This window comes from Sorex fumeus, unplaced genomic scaffold (genome assembly GCF_029834395.1).
Source record: "Sorex fumeus unplaced genomic scaffold, SorFum_2.1 ptg000063l, whole genome shotgun sequence".
Classification (NCBI taxonomy): Eukaryota; Metazoa; Chordata; class Mammalia; order Eulipotyphla; family Soricidae; genus Sorex; species Sorex fumeus.
The window spans coordinates 17,333,922-17,354,438 of record NW_026606120.1 but is presented as its reverse complement, the minus strand read 5'-3'; the positions used below and the strand labels follow the sequence as shown (position 1 = coordinate 17,354,438).

General features: G+C 50.4%; 1 pseudogene; it reads right to left on the bottom strand.

Moving 5' to 3' along the window:
- Nucleotides 1–652: 652 nt before the first annotated feature.
- On the bottom strand, nucleotides 653–12,492 carry LOC130036179 (NUT family member 2G-like; annotated as a pseudogene).
- Between the last annotated feature and the right edge of the window lie 8,025 nt (nucleotides 12,493–20,517).

Genomic DNA, 20,517 nt, shown 5'->3' with positions numbered 1-20,517 from the left:
AGTGGCCTCGGCCCGCCCAGGCCGTGAGGCATGTCCAGAGTCAGTCTCAGGCGGGCAGGACTCAGTGCTGGTCCCTGGCCTGTGGCCCCACATTGGTGTTGGGGTGCCGTGGCCTGCTGCTGTCTTGGCTGGACTGGAGTCCTTTAGGGTCACCGGGTGTTGGGGACGAGCCTTCATGACATCCTTATCCTGTGAGTTCTACAGATGCTTTTGCACAATCTGGGGGAGAATGGACAGTGTGGGCATGTAGGGCTGCAAGGTGGGACAGAGAGTGACTCTTACTCCTCTGAACAGAAGATACTTAAGCTCTGTGGCTCCCTCAGGGTCATCTAACCCTCCATCATCCTCCCTTCACGCAGTATTCATGTCCTCTTGTCCCTGAAGCCTCACATGAAGGGGGCAGGAGGGCATCGCACTTGCTGGGACCCCGTTTCTGGTGCGCGCCTCCTTGACCCATGCCGCCCGGCTTGTCTGAGTTCCCAGGCTTAGTCACCGTCTCCCCATAGAGTCTCCTTCCCCGAACCTACCCAGAAAAGTCCTTTCTGTTTGCCCAGGGTCCTTGCTCACCTCCTTACCTGAACCCTCCCTAAACTCCCTGGTCCCTGACAGAAACCTCCAGAGGTCCATTTGCCCTCACCTGTGTGGGGGTGAGTCCTTCCTCCTTCTCCAGCTCCTCAGCCAGGGCCAGGAGATCCAGCTGGGACTCTGGGGAGACCAGGTGCTCCAGGAAGCTGGGATGAAGGATCGCCTCAACCTGGGAGAGGGAAGCAGGGGTGAGGGTCCTCGTAGGGAACAGAAGGGAATGAGGAAGCAAACACACCTTTCCCCAGCACAGTGCACGGGCTTAGACGGCTGCACAGGCTTGGACGGCTGCACAGTCTCACACGGACACAAGCCGGGAACGCTCACACACACACACACACACACACACACACACACACACAGCGACGCGTACACACCCGCACTCACAAAGGCACACGGACTATATACCTACTCTCACAGAGTAGCACATGTGAGCACACATGGATTCAAGCACACACCTGATACAAATGATACACTCTCTTCCACCTCTAGGTACGTGTACATGATTCTGCACGTGTCTGCACAGAGCCCACACAGTACACACAGATGTACACACAGGGATGTTCACACATCGACCAAACTCAGAAAGGCACAAACAAGGGCCACTGCTTGTACACAGAGAGACACACGTGCACACGTGCACACAAAAACAAGCAAAAACATGCAAACACAGGTGTGCATAGACACACAGAGCTCAAAGCAAAGACTGCACGTCACTGCCAAGGCCTCACTGCCAAGGCCTGGACAAGAGCAGCCCTGGTGCGGGCATGCCCTGGGCCCGCACCCTCACTTTGGTGACAAAGGCCTCCTGGGAGCACAGCTCGTCCACGTAGCTCAGGAACCCCTACTCAGAGCAGGTCCCGGCCTCCTTCTGCTGCTCCTTCCTGCCCGCTGCCCATTGGTCTTGGGGCACCCCCCAGACTGTGTCGGGGACCTTCAGCAGCTCCTCCATGATGTCCATGTACTCCTGCACGGCCTCAGGGGGGATCTCTAGCAGCGTTGGTTTCCGGGGACTGCTGCGTTTCATGTGTTTCGGGGTGAGCTTCCTGGGCACAGAGGCTGTCCGTATTAGGGACACAGGCTGAGGAGGAAGAAAGAAGAGAAGGACGTGAGGGGACTCCGCATCCATGCCCTCAGACACACAGCACTGAGCACAGATTTGGGAACGGGTTCCAGTGGGCTGGGTCAGGGCCCTAGAATCCCGTGGCTGCGTGAGGGACGAGGGGACCCTCAATGGGGGAGGGGCCAGCATGTCCCCATGGTCTCTGAGCTCTAGTCATAAGTGAATCTTATGCCCTGAGCAGCGTGGGGTATGCAGCGAGAGGGAGAAACCCGGGGACAGGGGGCCACTAAGCACAGGCCTTGGGGTCCCCGGGAGAGTGTAGACTCGCTGCAGGGCCAGGACCCCTAGATCCTTCCCAGGGCCTGTGGTCTTGAGCTGGGGAGCAGGGTTGGTACCTGGCTGCTGGGCCGGCGGTGGGCCTGGAGCCTCCTGAAGCTCAGGCCTGGGCAGGGTGCGGGGCGGCAGGCCTTGCACCCCATTTGGCTTCTGCACCTCCATGTCTTCTTCGTTCTCAAACTCCTTGAACCTGGTGTGGGGAGCACAGGCCTCGCTGAGTCGAGTTGCCCGGGTCCAAGCAGAGTGCCAGGATAAGGCAGAGACAGGGGATGCTCATGGCCCAGCCCCCAGGAGGGTGGAGAATGGGGTGGACACAGACCCCAGCAATCCCAGCCATCTCCCACATTGTCCCTGGAGGGTCACAGCAGATCAGGAACTCTGACCCTCAGGCTGTAGTCAGGAGCCCCAGAGCGGGGTGGGGAGACGCCTCCCGACTTCCCGAGGGACAAGCTTCCCCAGGCGAAGTGTCTCCCTGGGCTGCCAAGGCCCTCCCAACCCTCCTCTCCCCTAGCCATCTGGGACCAGCCCCTACAGCCATCCTTTGGCCTCTTGTGCCCCTTCCTCCTCCTCTCGGCCACGGAAGGCTGGAACTTTCTCTTGGGGGGGGCCGGGAGGGGCCCTGCTGATCCACAGTCAAGGCTGAGCCCCTACACACCCTGGGGTGCACCCTGGGCAGGGGGTCTTCTCAGCAGTGCCCTGCCTTGGTCCCCCACACAGAGGACGCTTCCTGGAAGGGTCAGTAGACTTGAAGGCCCTTGTGGGAGTGGGTGGGAGCTCGGCATCCCCCTGACCTCCAGGCAGGTGGGGGCCAGTTTCGGGGCCAGTGTCAGGGCCAGGGCTCGTGGGTAAGCCCCAGAGCAGCAGGCTATTGTAAGAGGCTTGGAGGAAGGCCAGGCTGGTCAGCTCCTCTTTCTCCTCACTGGAGCCCTCTGCTGCCCCAAGCTTCCCCAGGCCAGGAGGGGCCTCTCCCAGCATGCGGGGAGCCCTGCTGTCCAGAGTGGGGGCAGTGAGGCTGGGACAGGGGGCCGGCCCTGCCTGCAGGGGTGGGGACTTCAGGCTCCCCAGAGAGGGGGCAGAGGCTCCAGGTGCCTTCACAGTGGCCTCTGCCCGCTTACGCACAAACACAAGCAGAAATATGCAAACACAGGTGTGCACTTACACACAGCGCTCAAAGCAAAGACCGCACATCACTGCCAAGCCCTGGACAGAAGCAGCCCTGCACCCTCCGACCCCACAGCAGCACCCAAACCCCCACCTTGGTGACAAAGGCCTGTGGGAGCACAGCTCATCCATATAGCTCAGGAATCCCGGCTCAGGGCATGTGCCAGCCTCCTCCTGCTGCTCCTCCCTGTCCGCTGCCCGTCGGCCGATGGGCTCCCTGCAGACTGAATCTGGGGCCTTTCGCAGCTCGTCCATGATGTCCCTGTACTCCTGCACGGCCTCAGGAGGGATCTCTTTGGGGGCCTTGTTCTTGGGCGGCTGCTGAGGTTTGTGTGTCTTGGGGCGGACTGCCAGAGCCCGGGGTCTGGCCTTCTTGGGGACACAGGCTGAGGAGGAAGGAAGAAGAGAGGGATGTGAGGGGACCCCGCGTCCATGCCCTCAGACACACAGCACTGAGCACAGAGCTGTTGACGGGTCCCTGTGGGCTGGATCAGGGCCCTAGAATCCAGTGGCTGCGTGAGGGATGAGGTGGCCCTCAACGGGAGGAGGGACCAACTGTGTCCCCAGGGTCTCCGACCCCACTTCAAAGGTGAGTCTGAAGCCTCAGGCAGCGTGGGGTGTGCTAGGAGAGGGAGAAACCCGTGGACAGGGGGCCGCTGAGCACTGGTCTGGGGGTCATCGGGAGAGTGAAGGCTCCTAACAGGTCAAGACCCACGAGGGCCTTTCCAGGTCCTGTGGCCCTTAACTGGGAGCAGGGTCCGTACCTGTCTGCTGGTCTGGCGGTGGGCCTGGAGCCCCCTGAGGCCCAGGCCTGGGTGGGGCGGGGAGTGGCAGGCCGTGCACCCCATTCGTCCACTGCAGTTTCTGTACCTCCATCTCCTCCTCCCCCTCAAACTCCATGAACCTGGTGTGGGGAACACAGGCCCTGATGAGTCGGGTTGAACGGGACTGAGCAGGATGTGTAAGGGACAGGCGATGCTCATGGCCCAGTCCCCAGGAGGGTAGAGAATGGGGTGGACACGGACCCCAGCACCCCCAGCGATCCCCCACATTGGCCCTGGAGGGTCACAGCAGGTCAGGGACTGTGACCCTCAGACTGTGGTCAGGAGCCCCAGAGTGGGCTGGGGAAAAGTGTCCTGGCTCCGGGAGGAACAAGTTTCTGCAGGGGAAGGGCCTCCCGGGCTGCCAAGCCCTCCCTGCCCCTCGGCCATCTGGGTGCAGCCCCTGAAGCTCGGGCCTGCAGCCACCCTGACCCACACTTGTTGGAGTACAAGGAGCTTAGGTTTATCAGGTTGCACCCATCACAGTGCTCCCGAGTCACTCCCATTACTTTGCCTGTCTGTAACCTCGTCTATGCTCTCTTCCCCCACCAATTTGTAAGGTCTCATCCTGCTTAGACACTGAAGCTGTACTGTAAGTTAATATTGTCTTTCTCCTCTCCTTATGTCTTTTGAGCAGTTTACTTTAATGCAATGTCCTTTTGTATAGATACAGGAAGACAATTAACATTATGCTTTATAACTTAGGATTTAATTCGCTTTGGATATTATTCACTCCTGGGCATCTGCCTTCTCAACTTAAGACTCAGTTGCCCTCACTTCCTAGCACTCCAAGGGCAGGGTCCCAACGTGGGACTGGATGGAACCAGGGCAAGCCGGTAAGTTATGTGCTACCCTGGCATCGCGATGGGCCAGGCCAAGGTGCCACGATTCTTAACTATAAGTTAAGAGTTTGATCATAGGCAAATGCTGTCATGATCCAAAAGTAACGACGAGACTAGGACCCTGCTGCTAGGAATAGGAAAGGTATCTGGCCTGAGCACGACAGTCTGAGATTGAGATGGCCCTGGGAGAGCAATTCTATAAGCTCAAGGTATTTCTTACTGTGTCCATACAAAATGATTAATATTATGTGTGCTTATGTTGGTTGGACCAGGAGAGGAGAAACACGTCCTAGAAGCAGTTTTCCTATGTGTCCTGACTAGCTTGGATGAGACTGAACTTTCTCCCCTCCAAACTGCCTTCAGTAAATGATTTCAGTATAATGAAGCAGCTTCCCTTTTCCACAGAAACCTAGCTGGTCTTGGATATGCAGATCTCAGGTGCTAGCCAGGACTGATCTTTGGGATGTAGATTTCCAGCTCTGGCCAGGCTGGTCTTTGGGATGCAAATCCAAGTGCTTATAAAGGTGAGGCCAGGATTCCTGGCCTGCTGATGTAAAGAAACAATGTGGATGTAAAGAAACAATGTATGGTTTGCCCCCTCAATGTTCTTTCTGTAACTCCTTTTGATGACATCACTATATTGCGCCCTTTGGAGGTACTATGATCTATATAAGGGAGATTTCAGGGCTCTCTGGGGGTCACGGGCAGCAGAGAACCTGGGAAGATGGGGCTGAGGACAGAGGCTGAGGGAACAAAGGCGCACATGCTTGAGGATCCCTGAGGCCTCCATGACATACATCTCTTCCATGTAATAAACGGCTGCTAAGACCAACCAGCTTGGCCTCGTTTCCTTCCTTCGCCTGACCATCGCCATCGACCTCCGTGGAGTGGGGAAACGGCCTGACCGCCGGCCTTTTTATTTTTTGTGTGTTTACACAACTGGCGTTCCTGGGCCGGCACGAGCCTCCAACCGGTGCACAACTAAAGGTAAGAACAGCGCTTGGTACACCCCCACTCTAGCAAAGTTCAGTGGGAGAACTTAGATTTTGTGGTGCGGTGAATTAAACTGCTAGCTGTACTCCTCCACTAAGATGGGACAAAAACAGAGTCGCGTGAATTCCTCTAAAAATTCTTCACGCCAAACTGATCGTGGCCATTTTTTTATTGAATAGATTAAGCATTTTGCAAATAGAACTGGACATAGTGTTTCTCGGGACCAACTCCGGTCCTGCCTAAAAACTGTTTATAAATTTCATCCCTGGTTTCCAGATAAGGGTACTTTGGCGCCTGAGGTTTGGGAAAAGGTTAAAGGTAATGTCTTCAGGGAATTTAAGGAAGGGGCTCAAATCCCTAAACAATTCTGGGTAACTTGGGAAATTGTCTATTCCGTTCTTAAGGCTTTGGAAGATAGCTCCGAGGAGGAGGATGTTAGATATACTATGGAAGGCTTTCCTCAGGAGCTAAACAGAGAGGATTTTAAGATTAAGGATGAAATTAAGAAAGTTCCCACTACTGAGAGAGCCTTACCCTCGGCTCCTCCCATACCTAAGCCTAGAAAGAAGCCTGATGCGCAATGTTTGACTGCTCCTGTACCCAAGCCCCGAAAGCAGCTCAAGGCATTTACAGTACAAACACTTTCTCAGAGCAAAAATCTCTCTGCCACTGATGAATTAACGTTCCCTACTGATATCAAGCCAGAGAGACCCCCACCTCCTCTGTCTGACTCCACTTCTAGTGCGTCAGAGGAAAGTGATGCATATGATGAGCCAGCTACCACTTCCTCAGATTCTGAGTCTGAGAGTGGCTTGGTACAGGAGGCTTCTCATAGGAGCCGCCGCTCCTCAGCCAAGAGGCCTCCAGGCCGCTCGGGACACGCTCCCGATAGAAGCTTACAGCTGAAACCTCTCGACAGTAAGTGGTCAATCCCACCCAGACCCCATGAGCTCCGTCTCTTTTTTCCCATCCAGCTGGAGGAGAATCAGTCTCCGTCTTATGAAGGGTGAAGAATGGATTCACTCAGTAATTTCAAAAAGGCCTGTGCCCTTTACGGACCTACATCTCCGTACTGTAAGGAGTATCTTACAGGCTGGAGTAAAAAGGCTCACTGGCTACCTCAAGATTTTCATGTGGTTGCTAAGACGTGCTTAAGCCCTTCTCAGTACATCCAGTGGAGGATGTGGTTCAGTGATGAGGCCAAGGCAAAACTTCAGAGCCTAGGCCATGCTGGACGGAAATTTTCAGGGATTAATTTGACTTATGAGATGTTAATAGGTGAAGGGAAATGGCACGACCCTAAGAAGCAAGTCACCTTGCCTCGTGCTGTTTTTGCTCATGTCCGTGACGCCGCCCTGTGGGCCTGGGAGAGGATTGATGCAGATGCTGAATTCAAGGGAAGCTATACAAAGATTATTCAGGGTGCCACAGAGCCTTATGCAGACTTCATAGGAAGGTTGATGGAAGCCATTGAAAGACAGGTTAAGGGTAAGGAAACGCATGAGATTTTGTCCAAACAATTGACTTTTGAAAATGCTACTGAGGATTGCCAGGCCATTCTGCACCCCATTACGGAGAAGGAGGACATAATGGGGTACTTGAAGGCATGTCGGAATGTTGGTTCTGTCAAACATCAGGCACGTATTAATGCTGTCGAGGCCTATGCCATACAGAGGCGTATTCAGGCCAAATGCTTTAATTGTGGGAAGTCAGGCCACCTCCGTAAGGATTACAGGGCACCTCCCAAACGTGCAATTGTGAGACGACCACCCGGACCTTGTCCACTATGCCATAATGGAAACCATTGGGCCAGAGATTGCCCCTCCAATCTTGGCGTAGCTGGTGACCCCATTTCGGGAAACTTGTAGTGGGGCCAGCCCCAGGCCCCGCAAAATCAGGGGACATTCCCAGCTGCAGCCCTTCTCCCCAGTGTGGAGCTTCAGAGCTCCAGTCAGTAGATTCACTGCTACCAGCCACAGCAGGGAGTGCCGCCTTGAAGATTCCCTGCTCTGATACAGTCACCATTTCTCTCACCCAGAGTCCCTGCAGATTAAATTCTGGTGCAACGGGACAAGATTGGAACCCCCAGGTAGAAAGGGAGTTTGCTCAAGCAAACGTTACAAGCAGCACATCAGGTTTTCATGGTTGTCTGGAAGGGAAGGAAAAGGCATCTCCGATCCCTGACTCTGTTCCTCAAGGAGCGTATCTAGAGGCTCACCGACAAGCGGTTGAGTTCAGGGAACAAGCTATCCCGTGTATGGGACATGCGGAGCTGAGTTCTGCACCTAACGTGCATCAGGTTTTGAGCCAGGAAAAAAGTGAGAAACTTTGGAATCAAAGCGTTGTGTCTATGGTGAATTTGCGCTGGCAAACCGAGCAGAACTTTGTGTAAAAGGGCTCAGCTTCCCTGAGAGACCTCAGTCAGGTCAGAGGTGGAGAAAGCCTTCTCTAGTTTCTAGTCTTGATTCCCAAGAATATCTGCCAGGAACTCAGTCTGGACAACCGACACTCAGGTTTTTTAACAGAACCAATGGTGAAGTGCTAGTTCCAAGGAAGGTTATTCAAAGATTCAGGCTGGTACAGTTTTACTTTTGGGAAAGTGAACTTCTACTTCTAGTTTGTGAGATGCCACCTCTGGGGAAACGGCTTCAGGGCCAATGGGTACGTGGTTATTCTCCCACTCAGCCATTGCTTATTGACCCAGGAGGCACAGAGACGCCTCATTCCTGGGTGCTCACCCACTCAGCCATCACAGATGCTGAGTCTGGTGAGGGACAGAAGGCATTGTCGCTAGGATACTTCTGCATGTGCATGTGTGTGTGTGTGTATGGTTATGAAGCAGGTTATTTTTTATATCAGGAAAGAGCTTCCAATGAAGGCTATAACTTGCCACATTGGTTTTTTTCTCTGGCCCATGTACCACGGCCTACTAATATCATCTCAGATTCAGTTTATGTTGGTCTCTTCCCTGGTATTGTGACTGAGTTTCTAAGTACATCATCAAATGCTATATAGCTCAACAATTGCTTCAGCAGCAACAGGCTCTTTTACAAAAGGGCTCTGAACTTGTTTTTATTACTGATATCAGATCTCATTCTGGTCCTCCCGGACCTATGAATCGGGCATATTTAATAATAAATAAATAAATAAATAAATAAGGAGGAATGCCCCATTTGACTCCTATTCTTTGACATTGTTTTCTTTAAAATTGTTTGAATTTACCTCAAGGGCAGTCATACAGCAGCTGAAAAGCATTTTCAGGAAGATACACAGTCTCAGAAAATTATTAACTTTCTCCTAATTTGATTAAAAATTGACAAAGACAGGGTAGCAGGGAGACACCTCATTCGAGGAAAAGGCTATATTTTTCTTTCAACAGATAACTCCACTAAGAAACTTTGGGTCCCATTGCATTTCATCAGGAGCCGAATTCATCTACCTGCATTAACTTTCAGACCTTTGCAGTCTTACAACTCTCTAAATTCCAGCTCCAAGCCATCGCCAAGCTGATTTCACCTGGAATTCACAAGGAAATCAGAGGAGCCAGCATCAGAAGGCCTGAAGCAATGGCCTTTAACATATCATGAGATCAAATTAAGAGTATTCCTTATACCCTTCGCTTATAGGTTGTGGGTTGACAATGCCTGGACCCCATATTTTGGATTAACAATTCTTTAATTTTACCCTCTCCTTGGAATTCACAGGTGCCTCATCTCCTGAAGGAGGAAGGAAAAACTTTTAATAGGAACACCTTTTAATTTCTCTCTAGGATAACTGTTTCTCCCGGAGTTTCCCCCTGCCTCTTTCTCAACCCCCAGACATGGAGATGAACCAAACCCCAATGCTCAAAGCCTCTGATAACTTTTTAAAAGTGTTTTTTCCACACATAAGCTAGGTTTCACATCTATGACTGCCGTGAACCTGAACAGAGAATGGCTGCATTCCCCTGCTGAAGAGCTCCTGACAGAAGTTGTGATGCTCCTGTTCCAGTGCTCCCTGCTTGATCCAGTGCTTCCTGAAGTTCATAGGACTCTTTAACAGTTGTTTCTCTGGGACTCATTGCTGTGACTACTACTGCTGCTGTTGCAAAAACAACTCTTCAAATTGTGATCTGCACACCTCATTTCTTCAAAAAGCAACTAAATGACTCTGATTATCCTTGAACAGTGCAGGACTATTGGACACTTTACAACAAGCACTGCTCTGGGTTCAGGGGCGGACTGAAGTTTTACTACTACTACATATGAGACTGTTTTGTGATTGGAATTGTTCCTTTGTCTATTTCAAATTTTTGTGTTTTTGTAAACAGAAAAGGGTGAGATGTTGGAGTACACGGAGCTTAGGTTTATCAGGTTGCACCCATCACAGTGCTCCCGAGTCACTCCCATTACTTTGCCTGTCTGTAACCTCGTCTATGCTCTCTTCCCCCACCAATTTGTAAGGTCTCATCCTGCTTAGACACTGAAGCTGTACTGTAAGTTAATATTGTCTTTCTCCTCTCCTTATGTCTTTTGAGCAGTTTACTTTAATGCAATGTCCTTTTGTATAGATACAGGAAGACAATTAATTAACATTATGCTTTATAACTTAGGATTTAATTGGCTTTGGATATTATTCACTCCTGGGCATCTGCCTTCTCAACTTAAGCCTCAGTTGCCCTCACTTCCTAGCACTCCAAGGGCAGGGTCCCGACGTGGGACTGGATGGAACCAGGGCAAGCCGGTAAGTTATGTGCTACCCTGGCATCGCGATGGGCCAGGCCAAGGTGCCACGATTCTTAACTATAAGTTAAGAGTTTGATCATAGGCAAATGCTGTCATGATCCAAAAGTAACGACGAGACTAGGACCCTGCTGCTAGGAATAGGAAAGGTATCTGGCCTGAGCACGACAGTCTGAGATTGAGATGGCCCTGGGAGAGCAATTCTATAAGCTCAAGGTATTTCTTACTGTGTCCATACAAAATGATTAATATTATGTGTGCTTATGTTGGTTGGACCAGGAGAGGAGAAACACGTCCTAGAAGCAGTTTTCCTATGTGTCCTGACTAGCTTGGATGAGACTGAACTTTCTCCCCTCCAAACTGCCTTCAGTAAATGATTTCAGTATAATGAAGCAGCTTCCCTTTTCCACAGAAACCTAGCTGGTCTTGGATATGCAGATCTCAGGTGCTAGCCAGGACTGATCTTTGGGATGTAGATTTCCAGCTCTGGCCAGGCTGGTCTTTGGGATGCAAATCCAAGTGCTTATAAAGGTGAGGCCAGGATTCCTGGCCTGCTGATGTAAAGAAACAATGTGGATGTAAAGAAACAATGTATGGTTTGCCCCCTCAATGTTCTTTCTGTAACTCCTTTTGATGACATCACTATATTGCGCCCTTTGGAGGTACTATGATCTATATAAGGGAGATTTCAGGGCTCTCTGGGGGACACGTGCATCAGAGAACCTGGGAAGATGGGGCTGAGGACAGGTTGAGAGAACAAAGGCGCACATGCTTGAGGATCCCTGAGGCCTCCATGACATACATCTCTTCCATGTAATAAACGGCTGCTAAGACCAGCCAGCTTGGCCTCGTTTCCTTCCTTCGCCTGACCATCGCCATCGATCTCCGTGGAGTGGGGAAACGGCCTGACCGCCGGCCTTTTTATTTTTGTGTGTTTACACACCCACTCTCTGCCCAGGCCTGACTCAATTGGCCGCCATGTCGTAGTAGATCATGAGGTCAAAGTTGCTCTTGCCCTGCCATTCCTGCAGGGCCCGTCGCAGGCCTTCCTCCAGGCTCATGGTGGGCTTCAGGCGGGCCAGGGTTCGCAGCACCGGGCTGCAAGAACAGGCTCGGTCAGGGTCTGTGTCTGCCGGGAGCCCCCGCCGCCCCACACCCGTGCCCTGACCCCCAATGTCGGCCTGGTCTCCCCTCCCAGAGTGAACTCTGCCTCCTATACCCCAGTCCAGTGGCCGTGCTGGCATCCACTCTTAGCTCTGGGGATCCGTCATAAGACGCCAAGGCCAAGCAGTCATAGCCTGTCTGAATCCTGGTACATCTGTGCTGTGTCTGGTCTTCGGAACGGAATGTCTGTCCTTCAGACCACAGGTCGGGACCAACCCTGATCAGGGGACTGAGGTGAGGCTTATGGCATGGCTGGTCGCTACGGGCCTTTGAGCCGGAACCCCAGGATGGCATTCCTGAGTACAGCCAGTGAGTGGGGCTGTGCTGAGGTGCTGGGCAGTGTGGCCACCGGTCCTACAGGCCATGATGCACTGAGGGTGATTCCTGTATGTGCTATCCCTGGGCACAGGGTCCTCATCCTTCCTCCAGCTCTCCTATGGACCCTACCCTGGGTGTCACCCCAGTCCCCTCCTGGGAAGCTCCCATTAGCTCCAGGACCCCCGAGGGACTCACATGAAGAAGCAGGAAAGGGCCTCAGTGTCCGGAGTCTGAGGAACATACCTCCGGGTCAGGGCCTTGAAGAGCTGCCAAGGCTGGAAGTTCTCGTAGACGCTATTGGAGCTGCTGGAGCTTTCAGGGGGTGCCTGGCTCCGGGTGGCCGCCAGACCACTGTCCCCACAAACCTACTGGGTCAGTGTCCCACTGCTGGATGGGAGGATGATGGGGGCCACCTGGGTCATTGGCAGTGGAGCCTGAGGACGATGGTCTTCCTTCCCAGCCTGGGTGACAGTAGTAGCTGGGATGGGCATAATTGTCTCTGGCCCAGAGGACACCAAGTAGAGGGGTGCAGGATGCCCGGCCACCGCAGTAGGAGCTTCTGCGGCCCCCCAGTTGAGTGGAGCCTGTGTCAGGATGACAGGCTGGTTCTGGGATGACTCCACAAGCCCCACTTCAGACTGACCTGGATGATGACCTTGCAAGGTCCAGGGTTGTGGGGGCCAGGACCGGCAGCTCCTGCCACCACGGGCATCATGGGGAAAGGTGACAGCACCAGAGGAATGCCAGGCGCGCTGGCCGAGGTCACCAGAAGGGGCATCTGGATCGGCTCCCAGGGTGGTGGCTGGGGGAGGCCCTGGATTGAGAAAGGGCAAGACCTTGAAAGCAGTTCCGGAGACCCCAAGGTTCATGGTCATCTCTGGGAGCACCACGGAAGACTCTGTGGAGAGGAGGGAGGGGGAATGAGAGGGGGATGGTGCAGGGAGCAGTGGTGCCTCATTGGCTCAACCATCTCTAGATCAGGCCCTTTGATGGGAATGAGGCGTCATGCCCTGTCTCAGCCCTGAGTCCCTGACACAGGCCATCCTTCCCCTCCAACTGGGTTATGCTTTGTGGAGATCCTAAGGCCAGGGTCCTTGTGTCCTGGGATGGCCTCTATGCTTATCACACTGACCTCTCACACCCTGCCCTCCAGCCTCTTTGGAGCTTCCCAACATGTACCTGGACACACTGGTATGTCGGCAAGAGACTCTGCAGGGTCAGTCACAGAGACTGGACCAGCCGCACCACAGGTGCTCAGCACCTACAGGGTCCCATGACAACAGAGTCTAAAGGACAGACTGTCTACTCAGGCTGTAGGCTCATCAGGGCCTCCTGCTTCACTAACTAAGAAGGCAAACACCTCTGAGAATGTGTCCTTCCCAGGAAGTGCCCGGGACCCAGACAGGAGCACAATACCCACTGCCTAGCCTGTGCACAGTAAACCCACAGTCAACCCTCCACACTGGCGGGTGTTGCCACCCTGTCTCTCAAACACTTAGTCACAGTTTCTACCTCCAACATTCCCTTCCCACGAGAGGGGCCTGGAGAGTGGTTCTGGGCTCCATGAGTTACGCCAGTTCCATCAGGGACGATGGCAAGGATGGAAAAGGCCAGAGATTTCACCAGTCAGACACTGGGAGGTTTCCAGAGTTCTGGAGCTGGTGGTCATGGTAGATTGAAAATTGGTGACATCTTCTAAATAATCTAAGACTTTATCCCAGTGACAGGATCCTAAACATCAGGCATAAACCAGGTGCCAGGAGAGAGAAAATTATCTGCAACCATTCTTGCACACGAGGAACTCAGGCAGAGACTCGTCCTAGAGACGCCCTAGAGCTTGTGTGCATCACGCTCAAGACAGAGGCCCTGAGGCTCCAACTGCTCTGAGGATGCTCATTTTGCCTCAGCACATTCCACCTCCCCTCAAGGAACAGACCTTCACAGACTGTACTCAGGAAAACCCAACAAATCACACCCACAGACATACAGACACCCCCTCACCCCCCCCACATTCTCTCCCTCCCTCCCTCCCTCCCTCCATCTCTCTCTGTCTCTGTCTCTCTCTATCTCTCTCTGTCTGTCTGTCTCTCTCTCTCTCTCTCACACACACACACACACATTCATCCCTACACCCCTCTAGGGTATGAGGGGGGATGTGATTACCAATCATTCTTCACCTCAGAGCTGAAATGCAGGCTGGGCACCATGAAATGCCAGATCATGGAAGAACAAACTTCACCAAAAGAACAATCCAGAACAACTCAGGAGTCTGAGTCATAACTACGCTGAAGTCACCTGTCTCCCAATCTGCTGACCCAGGACAGCTGCTGGGCTCAGCCAGGAGAGAGTTCCCATCTGCAGGAGGGTCAGGCTCTGACTGTGGCAGTTAGCCACTTGTAGCCCAGCTCTCGCGTGGACCCATCATGGCAGAAGTGCACACAGACAACCTCACTCAACAAGGTTCAGGCTGGACCATCTCTGCTGAGCTGCCCACATCAGGTTGAGCTCAGCCCAAGTCCAAATCCTTCTAAACTTATTCTAGAGCACAGAAGGGGACAAGGACTCAGCATGCCTCGGTGTTCCCTGTGCCACCACCAAACAGACCCTCCATACACACGACAAATGGCCTTGTTCTCCCATCCACAAGCAGGGACACACACACACACAAAGCAACAATATGCCTGCTACCTCCTTCTGTCCATACTCACGACCTTCCCCCTGTCATTTGACACACCTCCATGGATGCCCTCCCAGTCCCCTCAGGTCCTCCTGGGCTCCCATTGCTGTGCAGGTGAGCTATCTATGGAGCCCAGGCCTTTCTCCTCTTTTACCCCTTCAAAACATGGTGTCCCCAGTCAGGATAACTCTGAACCCAAAGGCTTTCAAGGTGGCAGAGACTTTCTCACATACACAGACACCCTCACAGGCTTACCTCCTTCTGACCCCATCCCTGTAGACGAGGCCAGAGGCCACTACAGCTTATCAGCCTTCACAGTGGCGAAAGGCAGGACCTGTATCAGACAGTGAACTGCTCACGCAGATGCTCAGGATCCGAGTGGGTGAGGGAGAGGTTTGGATTCAAATCTCAGAATGTTGGGCCAAGACATTCTGCAGTGGGGGAGGGGAGGGCCAGGAGGGCCTGGCTGGGGAAACATTCCGTGAAGGGCTCTGACTGGAGGGCCAGAACCAGATCTTTCCTTCAAACTGGTCAGTGGCAGCGCTGCTCACATGGCCTCTTCTAGCAACTTAGACAAAGTTTCCCCATTCTCAGCACACAGGTTGGCTTGGTCTTTGCTGGATCTCAATACTTTATCCACCAGTCTAGTTGTGTGCCCCTCAAATCTCTCTCCTTCCTCTCTCCCTGTTGACCTCCTTCAACAGAGGCTACTCTTTCTTTGAAAAATTCAGTCATTAGTGATTTGTGAACCCATGGAGGTCACAATTTGAGAGGAGTTTTCCCCAGCAAAAGCAGTGGGTTTTGCTTTATTGTTTGTTTGTTTCCTGATCATTCATTAGGGTCCAGTCCCTAGGACTGAAAGGAATGTAGATTTGTCTAGCATGTTTGACTAACATTTTCAAAGTTTCTTTCTACTGGAAGCTCTTATCCTTCCTGGAATAGCAATGAAGCCTCAAGTTGAGACAATGACCAGACTCAAACTTACTTCTTTGCATTTGCTATCCATTTTATGGATGATCTGCCTCCTAAATATAATGTTGAATTGAGGAATATCTTTCATTGTTCAAAGCTAAGTTTTGCCAAAGGCTCAATGATGTGTGTTTAATGCAGTGCTGGGTGTTCCCTTCAACTTTCTCTGATTAGTACAATGCTCTCTCCCACACAAAACTGGTATTCTGTTGTTAACATATTTCTAGACATGCACTATGTGCTGAAACCCAAAAGGATCTCATTTTTATGAACTCATAATTGTTTTCCTCTCTGGTTAAAAGTACATGTATGTTCTACCCGCTGGCATGTGCAGTGATTTCTTTATATTGTTCAAACGGCTTCTCTCTCCTTTAGGAGACTCCATCCCCACAGCACGAACTTCTGCCGTCCCTGAGTACTGCCAGATTAATTCCTGAGTGCGAAGGAATTACTGAGCACAGCCAGTGTGGCTTAAAACCAAAACAAAACAAACCTCTGCTGCATTGTGAGCCAGTTTGCAGTGATGCAAAAGCCAGCCGAAAGTTGTTCCTAATTTGAAATCCTTATTCCTAGAGCAAGAAGTGTCTCAGGTCACAGTAGTACATGGGGAAAATGTACTAGTGCTAACATACTCCTCAGAGCTTCACTTTTCTTTTCCTAAAAGAATTAGAAACCAAGATCTGTGTTTCAGCACTTTTCAGTAAATGAAACAGTTTTGTTGACTAAGAGTAATGAAATCATCATTACCTGAATGCCCAATTATGGTGCAGTTGGTACCTAAGTTGGCAGGAGATGTAAGAGTTAAGCAAACATAAAAAATTAGGTCTGGGGACCGGAGTGATTGGACAGCAGGTAGGGTGTTGCCTCGAATGCTGCTGTCTCAGGTTCAATCCCTGGCATCCCACACTGGTCCCTCAAGCACTTCCAGGAGTGATTCCTGAATGCAGAGTCAGGAGTAACCCCTGAGCATCACTGGGTGTGATCCAAACAGGTCAGATTCAGTTGAGCAAATTAAATTGACAATGGAACTACACTTTTGGTATATTTTTTTAGTTTGTAAAGTGTTTGCTCTTTTTCCATGATACTGTTTGGCACAGATAGTTGTTTTTCAGAGAGCAATGGTACTTCAGTCCTTGCTTCTTGCAAGCACATGAGTGAGATGCTGCAATCCCAGACCTCTGATAGTTCAAGCACCTTAATTTCAAAGAGAGCACTAGAAAGGCTAGTGGGTAGAGGCATGGATTTTGTGTTGTTTATTTGGGGAAGCAATCTGCTGGATTAGAGGTGAGCACGTCGAACCCATCAAACAAGAAGAAACCATAGTTGGGCGGTTCTGGTACCGGGACAGTGCTACTTCTGGTTCCTTTACCCCACCAGGACTTTGTCAGGGGAGGATATGTCTGCTATCAAAAGGGCGAGCAAAGAGCAATTGGAAAGAGTCTTGAGAAACCCCAGCGGGGAGGAAGATGCTGTACGGGCACAGAGAAGACTGCAGTTTACTGTGTGATCCTCTCCTGGGAGTAGCAAGTCACGGAAGCTTTACTGCTTGCCTTTCAGGACACAGAAAAGGGTGAGGGTGAAGGGTCAGCATCCATCATTTTCCTTCTGAGCCTCTTTAGGAGTTTATGGTGCCTGTGTACTGGGGGAAGTAAAGTTCAGTGTGGGTGTGTTTGCAAATGAGGTACAGGTGTAGTATTCATGTGATATGGTTTTCATCCTGTGTTCCATGTAGCATCACCCCTAAGGACATAAATGTTGCCATCAGTAACTATAGACCAATCTTTATTTTTATGGAGTTATTGGTATTTTAGTCTTATATATTTTGGATATCAATTTCTTTATCAAAAGCATAGGTTGCAAATGTTTTTTTCCCTCTCAATAAGATACCTTTTAATTTTAGCCTTTTTTTTTTTGCCATACAAAAGCTTTTTAGTTTGGTGTGGTCCCATTTGTTTATTTCTGCTCTTGATTTCTTTGTCCAGTGGAATCACTAATAACACTTCTGAAGTCCCTATCCAAAATAGTTCTGTATGTTTTCTTCAGTGTGTTTTGTAGATGCTGGTCTAATCTTGAGATCTTCACTCCAAGATCATTTTTTTTTGGTGGAAGCTGGTGGAACTGAGAGCTGGGCGTTTGAGCAGCAGGAGTAAAGCTTCAGGTCTCACCAAATATTTGGTAAAATCATCATCAAAACTACCCTCTATTGGGCTTTACTTTGCTGGGAGATTTTTCATGACTGACTCATTAAACTTAGAAGTAATAGATCTTTTAAAATCCTTTTCTCACCCATAATCTATTTTTCAGTATCTGTGGTGTAGAGTTGTTCTCAGTAGCCTGATTTTCCTTTGCATTTCCGTTACTGATTTAAATGTCTCCTCTTTTCATTTAAAGTTTGTCATTTCAGCAGATCTGAGTGTTGGGGTAAAATCCCAAATAATAATGGTGGGTCTGGTGTCAAAATGTTGAATGTGATCAAAGTAGAGAGAGATTAATGTGGAAATCATCTGCCCCACAGGTAAGGGGAGGGTGTGGTATGGGGGTATTCTGGGGTTTTTGGTGGTGGAGAATGGACACTGGTGAGGGTACAGTTGTTTCATTGTGTGACTGAGACTTAAACCCAAAAGCTTTGTGACTGCTCTCACAGTGATTTAATGGACAACATTGTAAATAATAAAAAAAGAAAAAGTAAGTTGGAGTTCATGCCCAATTCAATCAGCTGATCAGTGGCTGGGTAAATAGTAGTACTCCTACATGAAAAAGAAGGGAAAAAAATGTTGTCATTTAAGGTCATTTCTCTTTTCCCCCCGGAATGATAGCACAGCTGTAGGGTGTTTGCCTTGTGTGCAGCCAGCCCGGCTGAGCTGGGTTCGATTCCTCTGCCCCTCTCAGAGAGCCCAGCAAGCTTCCAAGAGTATCTTGCCCGCACAGCAAAACCTGGAAAGCTACCTGTGACGTATTCAATATGCCAAACACAGTAACAACAAGTCTCAAAATGGAGATGTTACTGGGTCCGCTCGAGCAAATTGACAAACAACGGGAGGACAGTGGAAAGACAGTGTTTCTTTTCCCCCTAGTTAATTTGGTTTATCTTTCCAGAACCAATGTTTGGGTTGGTCAGTCTTTTCCCTTTTATTTGAAAATTTTGTTGCTTGCTAATGTGGACCTTTATTTTTGTATTTTCTTTTTTAAAAATGTTATTTTAATTGATTTAACGCTGCCGTATTGGGGGCTCTTTCAGGGTCAGGGGAATGAGAACCATTGTATTTATGATTTTGGCATATCGAATATGCCATGGATAGCTTGCCAGGCTCTGCCATGCGGGCAGAATACTCTGGGTAGCTTGCCGGGGTCTGCGAGAGGGATAGAGGCTTTTTGGGCGGCCTCTAATCACCCTTGCAGGTGTTCCCATGGTTCAAATCATACTTCAACCCCATCAAATATGGTGCAGTAATCTTGGAAGATGTGTATTAAGTGTCTTATGATGTGAGGTCCAGAAAGTGGCCTGGAGCATGACGGTGGCTGGGTATTGGAGATATTGGGGGTTGAGACTGAAACGATCATCGAATCCCTAGCCAAACAGGGTGTTCGATCCTCCATGAGCTGTATTATGGATTCACTACCAGTATCTCACCATTCTACAAGGAAGTGATCATCGACATCAAGAGAGGGGTTCTGCAGGGTGATACCATTTCACCGAAACTCTTCAGTGCCACCCTCGAGAACTTCATGCGAGGAACTGGAATGGGAAGGAATGGGAGTAAAGATAGACAGTCGGCAACTACACTACCTCTGCTTCGCTGATGACATTGTTCTAATAACAACAAACATTAGCTAAGCGGCACAAATGCTGACTGACTTCAACCATGAGTGTGGAAAGGTTGGACTGCAGCTGAATCTCACAAAGACAGTGTTTATGAGAAATGGACTCGATCTTGACATTCCATTCACTCTCAAGGGAACGAACATCTCCGAATACAGCAGTTACGTGTACCTAGTTCAAGAAGTCAACAAAACGAATGACCTGGCATCTGAGTTGTGCAGGAGGAAGAGAGTGACTAGGAACACATTCAAGAACGTTGAAGAAATAGCTAAGAGGATGAAGAACCTCCAGCTCTGGGCACATCTCTTCGATTCCACCGTTCTTCCTGCACTAACATATGTCTCAGAGACCTGGGCCCTAAAAAAACAGGATGAGAACACTATTCAGGTCTCCCAAAGAGGAATCAAAAGAGCTATGCTTGGAGCATCACGCTTCACTCAAATGAGAGAAAGAATCCAGAGTTCCAGCCTCCATCGACGATCAAGAATTAGGGACGCTGTCTCGTTTGCCAAGGCGTCGAAAATCATATGGGCTGGACATGTAATGTGATTTGGAGATGACCGCTGGACTAGAGCCATTACCAATTGGATTCCACGGAATGTCAAATGATCACATGGCTGCCACCTATGAGATAGTCAGACTTCTTCATCAAGACCCTAAATAATCAGTTTGAGGCTTTTCATGTTCCTTGACCAAGCAGCTGCCATTGGCCTATACTAGTACGTGACAGGGAAAAATGGAGACATTACTAGCACCCGCTCGAGCAAATCGATGAGTAACAGGCTGTCAAGTGATCAAGTGATTTTAATTTATTAAAGTTCTTTACAATAGTGTTAACGAGTTTTTGCATGCGCATAATTTTAACACCACCTTTAACATTTTAACATCATCACCTCCCTCCCCCTCCATCCCACCAACTTAATGTCTGGATCAGTTCTTCCATTGTGTTGCCTTTGGCCTTTTGTTGCTACCTTGCTGTGTGTCTTTCCGGCCTACATATGAGCGAGATCAGTCTGTATCTGTCCCTTCCTTCTGTCTGACTTCACTCAG